At 36.8% G+C, this 14,012-nt stretch overlaps 1 protein-coding gene across 2 annotated transcripts in view; it reads right to left on the reverse strand.

Moving 5' to 3' along the window:
* The window catches only part of DOK6 (docking protein 6), a 404,328-nt gene that overhangs the window by 121,946 nt on the left and 268,370 nt on the right, over positions 1 to 14,012 (reverse strand). The window lies entirely within an intron of this gene.

Below are 14,012 nucleotides of genomic sequence, written 5' to 3' on the forward strand. Positions count from 1 at the left end.
ATTCAAATACTCTGGCACAGAGGCAATGCACATTAGCCCCTTGTCCAGAACCCTTCTCACATGGCCCACCTAATCGCAAGGGGAAAGGTAAATACAGGGGAGGAGGTGGACTGCTTGGTAAGCACGACTGTCTCTGCCACAGTCATCACTTCTGGTCAGCAAAGATCCCTCTCCTCTCTTCTTCCTACACACTCAACCCTTCCCTAAAGGAGACAAACTGAAAAGGAATTCATCCAGCCCTTGATTCCAGCTCCAGGTCCAGAATCTGCAGGTGATATGCAACAGTAACTACATCAGTTCCCGATATGACTTCTCTTGATTCCAAAAGAATGATCTAAAAAGAATTTTTCTGCTTTTCCCCACCTAAGGAACAGTGGTTCAAGAGGGTCAGGAAGCCCAGCACTGCAAACACTCCCCTTTAAGCAGAGAGGGAATAGGAGACACGCGGAAGGCAGGGCTGGCCCTGGTCATTTTGAAATGCTGCTCACCAGGTAACCTGAGGTTCCTTACCCTAACTAAGGGTTAACAGTGATCCTTGACCCTCATTCTGTACCCACCATTTTGGATTTTTTTTTTAAGACGTACTTCTCAGATTTGCTATAATATTTTGTTTCCTCTTCCCCAAACCTCTCTCTTTTGGTTTAAAGGTGCTACCTTGACTTTGTCAAGTTCTGTAGGAGCACCACTCAATCAATCCTTTACCCTCGGTCATCTTTTATAATTAAAAGATTATCCTAGGCACCATACTCTTAAGCTGCCTTTTACCTCGAACACCTTTATCAATTGAGAGGTTTTAGCAATAAATATGGAGACTATACTCTTATTCTATTCTTTTTCTTGAGGCTGTTTTAACTTATTTTTGTCACTTAAAAGACTTTCTTAACTTTATCTCCTTACTCTTTGGTGACTCAACATACTTATCTTTTCCAATTTTGCAGGGTTTTGATTTTTTTTCAAATCCCTTTCATTTTTGCTTGCAAGTTCTCAAGTTTTCCCTGAGATCCTTTCTTTGCAGTATCTTGCGAGCCAGCAAACATTTTGTTTTCTAACGTCTTCCCCTAGATGTTGTTGGGAAATACAATTAAAAACGAAATCTTCTTCCAATCTAGAAATCCTCTCCACAAAAGTAATAGAGAAAGAAAATACTCTTGATATCTTATTCATATTAAACCAGAATGTGATGCATATCACAGGCAATCTGCTAAGAGACTGCAAAGCAAAAGACATCTCGCCCTTTTCATAGTCACAAGCAGATATAACCCACTATGTACATGTTCTCAAGATAAACAATAACTGGTCGCAAGTAAGAGGATTTGACAGCAGCATTTGCCACAGAGTTCATCCTAGATTCACCTGGTAATTGGAGTGACCACCTAGATTAGCGAATTGGTTTTATCTAGAGGAAAAACAAACTTCTCACACCTTTACGACAGGAGGTAGTTTTGCAATCTGGAGCCAAGCACCACTGACGTTAGGCTCCTACACTCCCACAGAAACTGGGGGTTAGGGGCACTCTCTCCTTTCATGTTTAAGAGGTGGTTCCTGAGTCCCCGAGAGAGAGAAGGGCACTCCTCGTTCTTAAAGCTGACAGAAGACCTATTTCGTTTTCAGAAGGATTTGTATGCATTTCAAATAGAAGAAAGTACTTGCAATTTTACATTTTCTAAAGTAAGTGTTCAAAGAAAAAGGGAGGGGAGAGCAATCTTTCCGCCCATTTTCAACAGAGAATGAAGTCTCTTAATTTTAATTTGTATTTGGTCTTACAATCCAGAAGCTCATTACACATGCAGTTGGCCTGGCAAGTTATCACACGTTTCACCCAGAGGCAAGAGCTTTGCCCAGCATGTCATCAACTGCATGACATCTCTTCTCCAGCTTCCACATCCCTCTCCTTTATCCCTGGCACAACCATGATTTCAGTGCCACAGATCTTAGGGCTACTTATTTATGTATTACTGCAGCCAGCGCTCTTCCTGCTATCAATTTCTATCAGGATCAAATAGACTTATCATTAAATAACAAAGTGTCAGTGGTTTAATGCAGCAGGAATTTCTCACTCATACTATAGTCCACGTTGGTTCTGGGCATCTATCCTGGGCAACCAGGACAACATTGGCATAGGAAATAAGTGCATTAGCTTAAACACAGATCACTTCTGTTCATAACCCTTTGTTGGGAACTAGCCAGATGGCGCCCCAGACTGCCCTGGGTGTTGGGAAATGTAGGGGAGCATGAGATACTTGGAGAGCAGTACTGTTTGGGCAAAAGGCCATTGAATCCAATTTTAGGGACTTAGGAGTTTTCCCAAAGGAGACGATCTGCTACTGAAATCATAAAAGATGAGTTGGAATGATTTGAGCTGAAGTGGGAGGACAGTGGGAGGTGGCAGGGCATTCAGGATGGATGGACGGCACGGGCAAACTTAGATGATCTTCATTACGTGTTATTCGATGCTGGAGTTTAGAGCAGTAAGCAGGACATAAGCAGAGAGTTTGTTGAAAAGGCAAATAAAGCTCAGAACCAGGACTGTTTTATGGGCCATGCTGAAAAAACTTAGTCTTTATGTTATAGGGAGCAGGGAGGTGCTTTTAATGCATGAAAGTAAACATAGATTTAAATTTTAGATATATCTATCTAGTGACGTTGTGGGCTATCTTTAACCAGGTTAATAATTTCAAATAAACAGAGTAGCAGATGTCTTGGTCCATTTTGGGTTGCTTTAACAAAATACCACAGACTGGGTGGCTTATAAACAACAAAAATTTATTTCTCACAGTTCTGGAGGCTGGGATGTCTAAGAACATGGAGCTGGCAGGTGTGGTGTCTGGTGAGAGGTTACTGAATCATAGACACTCTCTTTTCACCTGTTCTCACATGGTGGAAGGGGCAAAGAAACTCTGTCCAGCCATTTTTTTGACATTTAAAAAAAAATTCAGGTACAGTTGATGTACACTAATAATAAGTTTCAGGTGTACAACAACACAATGATTCACAATTTTTAAAGGTTATATTCCATTCATAGTTACTATAAAATACTGTCTATATTCCCTGTGTTGTACTATATATATATATCCTTGTGGCTTATTTATTTTATACACAGTAGTTTGTAACTTTTAATCTCCTACCCCTATCTTGCCCCTCCCCTTGCCCTCTCCCCACTGGTAGTCACTAGTTTGTTCTCTATATCTGTGAGTCTGTTTCATTTTTGTTACATTCACTAGTTTGTTTTATTTTTTAGGTTCCACATATAAGTGATATCATACAGTATTTGTCTTTCTCTGTCTGACATATTTCACTTAGCATAATACCCTCCAAGTCCATCCGTGTTGTTGCAAATGGCAAAATTTCATTCTTTTTTGTGGTTGAGTAATATTCCATTGTATATATATACCACATCTTCTTTATCCAATTATCTGTTGATGGGCGCCTAGATTGCTTCCATATGTCGGCAATTGTAAATAATGCTGCTATGAACATTAGGGTGCATATATCTTTTCAAATTAATGTTTTTGGGTTTTTTTGAATACCCAGGAGTGGAATTGCTGGGTCATATGGTAGTTCTATTTTTAGGTTTTTGAGAAACCTCCATACTGTTTTCCATAGTGGTTGCACCAATTTACATTCCCACTGAGTATAAGGGTCCCTTTTCTTTACATCCTTGCCAGCATTTGTTATTTGTGGTCTTTTTGATGATAGCCATTATGACAGGTGTGAAGTGATATCTCATTGTGGCTTTAATTTGCATTTCTCTGATGATTAATGATGTTGATCATCTTTTCATGTGCCTGTTGGCCATCTGTATGTCTTCTTTGGAAAAATGTTGATTCAGGTCCTCTGCCCATTTTTTAAAAATCATGTTGTTTGTTTTTTTGATGTTGAGTTGTATGAGTTGTTTATTATTTTGGATATTAACCCCTTATCAGTCATATCATTCACAAATATTTTCTTCCATTCAGTAGGCTGTCCTTTTGTTTTGTTGACGGTTTCCTCTGCTGTGCAAAAGCTTTTACGTTTACCTGTAATTAGGTCCCATTTGTTTATTTTTGCTTTTATTTCCCTGGCTTTAGGACACTGATCCAAAAAAATATATTGCTACAATTTATGTCAAACAGTGCTCCACCTATGTTTTCTTCTAGGAGTTTTATGGTTCCTGGGCTTACATTTAGGTCTTTAATCCATTTTGAGTTTATTTTTGTATATGGCATTAGAGAACATTCTAATTTCATTCTTTTACATGTAGCTGTTCAGTTTTCCCAGCACCACTTATTGAAAAGAGTGTCTTTTCTCAATTGTATATTTTTGCCTCCTTTGTCATAGATTAAATGACCATAGGTGTGTTGCTTTATTTCTGGGCTGTCTATTCTGTTCCAATAATCTATGTAACTATTTTTGTGCCAGTACCATACTGTTTTGATTACTGTAGCTATGTAGTATAATCTGAAGTCAGGGAGCATGATTCCTCCAGTTCTATTCTTCTTTCTCAAGATTGTGTTGGCTATTTGGGGTGTTGTATTTCCATACAAATTTTAAAATTATTTGTCCTATTTCTGTGAAAAATGCCCTTGGTATTTTGATAGGGATTCCACTGAATCTGTAGATTGCCTTGGGTAGTATGGTCATTTTAACAATATTAATTCTTACAATCCATGAACACGGTATATCTTTCCATCTGTTCGTGTTGTCTTCAATTTCTTTCATCAGTGTCTCATAGTTTTCCGAGTATAGGTCTTTTACCCCCTTACACAGATTTACTCGTAGATATTTTATTATTTTTGATGTGACTGTATGTTGGGCCACTTTTATAAGAGCACTAATCCCATTCAGGAAGGCTCCACACTTATGACCTAATCCTCCCAATGGCCCCACCAACTAATATCATCACCTTGGAGGTTAGGTTTCAACATATGAATTTTGGGGGAACGCATTCAGATCATAGCACTAAGTCATTCTCTGAGCAATCATGGTGTGAAAACATATAGGAGAATGAATCAGACAACTCAGACCTGACCTCTGCATCTACCAGCCCCTTACTTTCCATGTGACCTCAGTTACACTTTATTAACCTTTCTGAGGATTTTTTCATCCATGAAAACTTGATAAAAATGATACTTGCTATGTCCACCTTCAGTGCTGACGTGAGGATAAGATGAAATAATGTGTTTTAAAGCAAGAGCTTTGAAAGTTATCAGATGTAACACATATACAAAAGATGATTAAATTCATCAAACACCTATTTCACATGCCCAACACTGTACACAGCAATACTGGTAATCAAAAAGGATCCCTTGCTTTGAAGAAATCAACATTCGTCTATGAAAAAAGCTAAAACACCAGGACATGATTTTATAGTATCAGCCCAGAGTGTAATTAAAAAATAGAGACTGTATTTTAACAAATGTGCTGAATATAGATATACAAAGGGACTCTTTCTGGGGAAGTGGTCACCTACAGAGGAGATGCACATATCACTGTTTACTGCAGTTTCTTAGACTGGCTTATGAAAGCTTTAAGAGGAATTTTTGAAGTGAGTTAATGTGCCACTCCAGACCAGTCTTATGACTTCGGGTTCATTTATTTTAATGCTGGTGATAACCACAGGCATAAGCCTCAGGACACTGTGAGGCTAGAAATCCACCAGTGAACACAAGTAATGAGTGCTGAAATGATTATTTTTAATTAAATAGCCATAACTTAAAAAAATTCCCATACAAATGAAAATATTTTAGTCCTTAATTAGTCAAATGAGTAAACTTACCACTCACTCAAAAGACAGTGAATTCATCAGTATCTTTACCTGTTACAGGCACACAGTATATTATATACACGTGGCCATGCTAGTAATTCGTGAGTGCATTTCAGCTAGGGCTGTATTTCACTAAACTTAAAAAATTCAGAATTATCTTTTTTTTAGCAACTGTAGAAGAGTACAGACAAATAATACTTTACATGTTGTGAAGGAAATTGAAATTGCATCAACATCAGCTGTTTCAAAACATTTTTCTTTCATATTTGCTTTTAGTTTTTTATTTGCTTAGATTTTCACCATCTTATTATAGCTTACTGACCATCTGACTTTTAAAAAATTATAAATTTATTAAATAATATCAATTTTCATAAATAAAAGATAAGAAGAGATTTTAAAAAGGGGGGAAAAACTAGTATTTTTTGAGCACTGAATACATTCCAAACCTTGTCTAATTCTCATACATCACAAAAGGCTACAAAGTAATATTTCAGTCCTTGTGGTCACAAATAAAGGGTATAAGACACAAGAATGAAAACCAATTTGGCCAAATACATAGAAGAACAAGTATTTTAACCCAAATCTAATAGTGCTGCAAAAACATATGTTCTTCCATCTTCATAGAGCTTTGCTGATGTGTCTCATGTTTCATGGTACAGTCAAAGGAAATACCTGTGTGCTGCATGTCCGTTGTTTCCAGCCACAGTTACAGTTGGTCCTTCAAATCCATCCTCAAGGATGCAGAACCCAGTGGATACAGAGAGCCAACTGTACTACACCATTTTATATGAGGAACTTGAGCACCCTTGGATTTTGTTATGCACAGGGGGTCCTGGAAGGAAGCCCCCACAAATACCGACAGACAACTGTACTAATAGATGATAGAAATTTATCATACTGTTACAAGGTATTAGATGATAGGGAACAATAGGTGTGTAAAATTTAGAACAAAAATATATTCCAACACTTCCACATACAAGATTTATTTTTTCCAGCTTTATTGAGGTATAAGAACAATAGAAGTTGTATACATTTAAGGTATTCAACATAACTTTTTTTTATTAAGACCATTTTCTAGTGTAGTTTTTAGTTTCACAGCAAAATTAAGGGGAAAGTACAGAGATTTGACAAATACCTTCCCCCACACATGAATAGTCTCCTCCATTATCAACATCTCCCGCCAGAGTGGTACATTTGTTGTACTTAATAAACCTACACTGACATCATAATCACCCAAAGTCCAGAGTTTACATTATGGTTCACTCTTGGTGTTGTACATCCTATGCGTTTGGACAAATGTATAAAGATGTGTATCCATCATTATGGTATCATCCAGAGTATTTTCACTGCCCTAAAAATTTTCTGTGCTCTATTTATCCTCTACCATCCTCGAACCCCTTGGCAACTACTGATCTTTTTACTGTCTCCAGTTTTGCTTTTTCAGAATGTCATATAGTTAGAATCATAAGGTGTGTAGCTTTTTCAGATTAGCTTCTTTCACTTAGCAGTATGCAATTTAAGGTTCCTCCACATCTTTTCATGACTTGATAGTTCATTTCTTTTTAGGGCTGAATAGTATTCTATTATTTGTATGCAACACAGTTTATCCATTCACCTTCTGAAGGACATCTTGGTTGATCCCAAGCTCTGGCAATTATGAATAAACATGCTATAACCATTCATGTGTAGGTTTTTGTGTGGACATAAGTTTTCAACTTCTTTGGGTAAATATCAAGGAGCCTGATTGCTATATTGTATGGTAGGAATATGTTTAGTTTCATAAGAAACCACCAAATTGTCCTCCAAAGTGGCTACACCATTTTCCATTCCTATGAGCAAGGAATGAAAAGTCCTTTTATTCCACATTCTCTCCAGCATTTGCTGTTGTCAGTGTTCCAGATTTTGGCCATTCTAGCAGGTGTATAGTGGTATCTAATTGTTATTTTAATTTATATTCCCCTGATGATATATGGTGTACTTATTTGCCATCTGTATATCTTCTTTGACGAGTTATTTGTCAAAGTCTTCGGCTCATTTTGTAATTGGGTTTTTGCTTTCTTACTGTTGAGTTTTAAGAGTCTTTGTAATTTTGGATAAAGTCCTTTATCATACGTATCTTTTTCAAATATGTTCTCCCAGCCTGTGGCTTGTCTTCTCATTGAGAAGTCTTTTGCAGAGCAGAAGTTTTTAATTTTAATGAAGTCCAGCTTATCAGTTAACTCCTTAATGGATCATGACTTTGGTGTTGTATCTAAAATGTCATCACTATACGCAGGGTCATGTAGGTTTTCTCCTATGTTATATTCTAGGAGTTTTATCGTCTTGCATTTTACATTTAGGTCTGTGATCCATTTTGAGTTAATTTTTGTCAAGGGTGTAAGGTCTGTGTCTAGAATTATTTTTAGCATGCAAATGTCTAGTTTTTCCAGCACTATTTGTTGAAGAGGCTAGCTTTTCTCCATTGTATTGCCTTTGCTCCTCTGTCATAGATCAGTTGACTTTACTTATCGGGGCCTATTTCTGGGCTCTCTATTCTGATCCCCTGGCCTATTTGTGTGTTCTTCACTAATACTACACTGCCTTCATGACAGTAGATTTATAGTTATGTCTTGAAGTCCGGTAGTATCGGTCTTTTCACTTAGTTCTTTTCCTTCAATATTGTGTGGTCTATCTCAACCGTTTTTAAGATTAGTGATATTAAATACATTTATAATATTGTGAAACCATCATCACTGTCCATCCCCATAACTCTTTTCATCTTGTAAAATTGAAACTCTATACTGATTCAACAATAATTGTCCATCCCCTCTCCTCCTAGCTCCTGGCAATCACCATTCTACTTTCTGTCTCCATGATTTTGACCACTTTAACTACCTCATGTAAGTCGAATCATACTGTACTTGACTCTTTGTGGCTGGCTTATTTCACTTCGCATAGTGTCCTCAAGGTTCATCGATGTTACAGCATGTGTCAGAATTTCCTTCCTTTTTACGGCTGCATAATAATCTTCATTGTATGTATATATCACATTTAAAAAATCCATTTATCCATTGATGGACACTTGAGTTGCTTTCATGTTTTACCTCTTGTGAATAATGCTTCTATGAACATTAGTGTACAAATATCTTTTTGAGACCCTACTTTCAATTCTTTTGGGTGTATACCCATAAGTGGAATTGTTGGATCATATATGGTAACCCTAGTTTTAATTTTTTGAGGAACTGCCATACTGTTTTCCACAGGGGCTCTACAGTTTCACATACCCACCAACAGTGCACAACAGTTCTAATTCCTCCACACCCTCACCAACACTTATTATTATTATTATTATTTTGATAGTAGCCCTCCTAATGGGTGTGAGTGGCATCTTATCACAGTTTTGATTTGCATTTCTCTAAAAATTAGTGACGTTGAGCATAGTTTCATATGCTATTGACTATTTGTATATCTTCTCTGGAGAAATGTCTACTTAAGTCCTTTGCTTATTTTTTAATTAGATTGTTTTTTGTTGTTATTGATTTTTAGAAGTTCTCTCTATACTCTAGACATTAATCCCTTATCAAATATATGACTTGTAAATATTTTCTCCCATTTCGTGAGTTGCCTCTTTACTCTGCTGATATTGTCTTTTGATGCACAAATTCTTTAAATTTTCAATAAGTCCAATTTGTCTACTTTTTCTTTTGTTGCCTTTGGTATCATATCCAAGAAATCACTGCCAGATCCAAAGTTGTAAAGTTTTGATCTATGTTTTCTTCTAGGAGTTTTATAGTTTTAGGTGTTACATTTAGGTCTTTGATTCACTTTGAGTTAATTTTTGTGAAATATAGTGGTAAGTAAGGGACCAACTTCATTCCTTTGCACGTGGATATACAATTTTTTCAGCACTATTTGTTGAAGACTGTCCTTTCACCATTGAAAGGTCCTGGCAGGCTTGCCAAAAATCATTTGGTTATATATGTGAAACTCTTTCCTTTTTTAAAATTTATTTTTAAATTTAAAAATTTCCATATAGTAACATTCATTCTTTGTGCCAAACAGTTCTCTGGGTTTTGACAAATGTACAGAATTACATATCCACCACCTCAATCAGGATAAAGAACAGTTCCACCATCTCCCAAATTTCCCCTATGTTTTTGCTTTGTTAGTCAATTCCTTTCTACACCCCACCCTCTGGCAATCACTGGTCTCTTTTCTAACCTTATAGCATTTTTTTTCCCATATACGTGGCATCACAGAGTATGTTGTTTGCTGGATATGGTTTCTTTAACTTAGAACAACGAATCTGTGATATATTCGTCATGTGTGTATCAGTCATTTGCTCCTTTATGTTGCTGAGTAGCACCCTATGAATTTATCACAGTTTGTTTATTCATTCAGTGAAGGGTATTTCGTTTGTCCAGTTTTTGGAAACAATGAATAAAATGGCTAGCAACATTCATGTATAGGTTTTGGTATGAACCTATATATATTTTTATTTTTCATGAGGAAATACCAAGAAGCAGGATTGCTGGATCATATCTTAAGTGTATGTCGAGGTTTATTTAAAAATGTCAAAGTGCCTTTCCAAATCACTGTTCCATTTTGCATTCCCACCAACATTATAGGAGAGTTCCATCTGCTGTGCATCCTTGTCAGCATTTGATATTGTCAGATTTTCCTTTTTAATTATATCCATTAGAATAGATATATAATTGTATCTCATTGTGGTTTTAACTTGCATTTCCCTAATGAATAATTAGGTTTGGAATCTTTTACTGTGATAATTGACCAATCATATGTCTTCTTTGGTGAAGTTTCTGCTTGAATCTTTTCCCTATTTTTAAAATTGGGTTGTATTTTTTCTTATTTTTGAGTTGGAAGTTCTTTATATGTTTTGGATACAAGTGCACTGTCAAATATGTGACTTCCAAATATTTTCTCTAGATCAGTGTCTTGCCTTTCATTCCCTTAAAAGTGTTTTTGCAGAGGCAAGTTCTTAATTTTGCTACAGTCAAATTATCTTTTTTTGTGGGGGGGGGGAATAATCATGCTTTGGTATCACATTTAAAAACTCTCTGCCTTACCTTTATTTTAACTAACTGGTCATACATTAGAGAAGGAAGGATTTCTCTCTGCATTACTGATCAAAAAAGGTTTAAGGATAGAATAAGCCTCACTATGACATCACAAAATCCTTGATTATAGCACATAGAGCATTTGCTTCCATTAACCATCTTCCTATGGGAACCGTATTGTTTTATATTTCCAATTGTTAAAAATCTGTAACCAGATTTTCCCCAGGCTTCTCAATAGGGATAATATTATCAAAGTTAGTAAGACATATATTTTAAGCACCGATTGTGTTATATTAAGCATTGTGCTGAATAGGGAGGTTATGTTTTGAACAATCATTTTATAAAAAAGGATTTGGGGCTCACTTGAATTTTGTTATGCAGGCATTTGAGCTCATCCTTATTTTTGCTTACAATATTTATGAGGTTATGTGAAGTGAAAAAGCCACATCAGCAGTTAAAAAAGTGGTTTTGTCTTTCACAGGATAAAACTGCACATAATCATGAATCCTATGACTTCCTCTGCAGGTTTGGATATCTTTTTTGATTTTTTGATTAAATAATCTTGCATGACAACTGGGTTGTTTTCACTCTTAAAATACAAACTTAAAATCTTTATGGTAAAAGAGCAATTCCAGGGACTTCCCTGGTGGCGCAATGGTTAAGAATCAGCCTGCCAATGCAGGGCACACGAGTTCGATCCCTGGTCCAGGAAGATCCCACATGCCGTGGAGCAACTAAGCCCGTGCGCCACAACTACTGAGCCCATGTGCCACAACTACTGAAGCCCGTGCGCCTAGAGCCCCTGCTCCGCAACAAGAGAAGCCACAGCAATGAGAGGCCTGCGCACCGCAACGAAGAGTAGCCCCCGCTCGCCACAACTAGAGAAAGCCCACGCGCAGCAACGAAGACCCAACGCAGCCATAAATAAATAAATAAATAAATAAATAAATAAATAAATAAATAAATAAATAAATTTATTTATTTATTTATTTATTTATTAAAAAAAAGAGCAATTCCTCTAAGCAGGCAGGGGACTATGTCTTCATCTCCCCAGGCTGCGCCCCTCGGAGGACAGCTCCCAGTGAACGCTTTCAGGTCCTTGCTCTCCTTCCGTCCTCACATGTATGGGGTAAGAATGTGAGGATGGATGAGGTATGCTCCTCCAGAAAGAATGATCTTGCTCCACTTTTACTGTCTACTCTTATCTTTTATTGGTACAGTAGAATTTAAAGTGCATTTTGGAAAAAGCCTGTCAGTAGAAAAAAGACTACTTTGACATCCAATTTTATTACATTCCAGTACAGGCAGTAGTATAAATAAATGGTTAGAAACTGCTTCTAAATGATGTGCCTTGTGCAAAGAGCCAGTAAAATAAAATGCAGAAAATGTCATTCTCAAGGTTCACTAGGATGACAGGCCGGGCCTTACCTGTCAATTTTTCCTTTAAATTGTCACTGGTCATCACCCACACCATTCCCCTCCCCGCTTCTCCCAGTCCTGACCTAGGGAACACAGCGTCCTGCTTTCATTTCTCTGGGTCACACATGGACAAAACCTTCTGTCCTTGGCTACCTTTAATAAGAGTGAGATCTTCTGGCATTTACAAACTAGACACACAGAATAATGGTCAACAGCCCAATTATTAAAGGGAAAAGGACACCCAAAATTCAAAGAAGGAAAAACACAGAAATGAACACAAGAACACACCTCCAAACATAAAGAAACAAAGGAGAAAAGAAAAAAAATAACAAGATATCCAAGTCCTCTATCAAAAGAGAAACATCTTAAATCATCATTTTAATGCTGTGGTTATGGGGTCAAGAAGAGCACTCTCTTTGAACCCTTAGAGGGCGTGTGAATTGATATTACTTCCCTTGAAAGCAATTTGCTATATTGTGAAGAACCCTGAAAATGTTCACAGCTTTTGACCCAGTAATTCTTCTTGAAAAAGGCTCTGCTAAGAAAATGATCAGATATTTGCACATCTTTTCGCAGATGGTCGGTCAGTGTGGCTTTATTTATAATAGTTCATTCTGGAAACACCCTAATACTAAATTAATGATAGTACAGCCATATGTTCAGATACCATATGACCACAAAAATCTTGATTTTAAAGGACTCAGAGATTACTTCTCAATGTAATGTTAAGTGAAAATATGCTGATTTTAAAATATATTGGAAAGAAGTAAACCAAAATATTAAAAGCCATTTTCTCAAGATGGAGAAATTATGAGTGATTTTAAGCTTTTCTTTCCAACTACTCCCTCAAAAGCTTGGGTTAACTTTTTAATCAGACAATATAAAGTATTAAAAAATGGAGACTTACAAGAAAAATGTAAAAAGTGCAAAGCCTGCTCAGGTTATGAAAACATACTTCTGACTTTACTGTGCCTACCTAGGAATAAAGGCCTGGCTGTATCTCACAGCTTCAAGACCCCCTCTCCAGAAAATGCTTGGGGCTCTCTCCCCTTCCTTGGCCCCATTCCTTCCAGAGGAAGTGTTTTGTTGTAAAAGTAACAAATGCTCATTGTCAAACCTCAAACAGTGGGAAAGTATATAAAATAAGAATAGTAAATCCCCTCCAACTTTCTTTCCCCACTTTTTCTTTTCACATTAAAAACACTGCGGGATAATTTGCATATAACAATGCACACCAATATTTATAAACAGTTCCATGGCTCTTGACAAAAGTCAGGATTCAGGGCATTTTCACCGCCCCCAAAGTTCCTTTGTGTTTCCTGGAGTCCATTCTCTCCCTATCCCCAACCCTAGGCAACCATTCATTTGCTTTCTGTCACTGTAAATTAGTTTCGTCTGTTGTAGAACTTCCTACCAATGGAATTACACATAATGCTTACAACAATGTTTTTGAGATTCATCCAAAACATTTGTGTGTCATGGGTAGGTAATATTCTGTTGTATAACTATTATAATTTATCTATCTAGTCACATAGTGACTTCACTGTAATTACCTTATAAGGCCACAGATTCATTTCTAGAATGTGATAAATCATGTCCCCAAGTGTGAATACATTAAACATCTCTTATATAGAATCCCTAAACCTAAGTCTTGTCTTGGATGTGCGACAACAATATCACAAAGGGGTCAGAGCATAATGACGTTGATTCAGTTGGTTGAAGCTCACGTCTAAACCCATACATGTGAATAATGATTGTGAAGCAAGCATTCATTTTAGACATTTATGGATTCC

Source organism: Eubalaena glacialis, chromosome 15 (assembly GCF_028564815.1).
Source record: "Eubalaena glacialis isolate mEubGla1 chromosome 15, mEubGla1.1.hap2.+ XY, whole genome shotgun sequence".
Taxonomy (NCBI): domain Eukaryota; kingdom Metazoa; phylum Chordata; class Mammalia; order Artiodactyla; family Balaenidae; genus Eubalaena; species Eubalaena glacialis.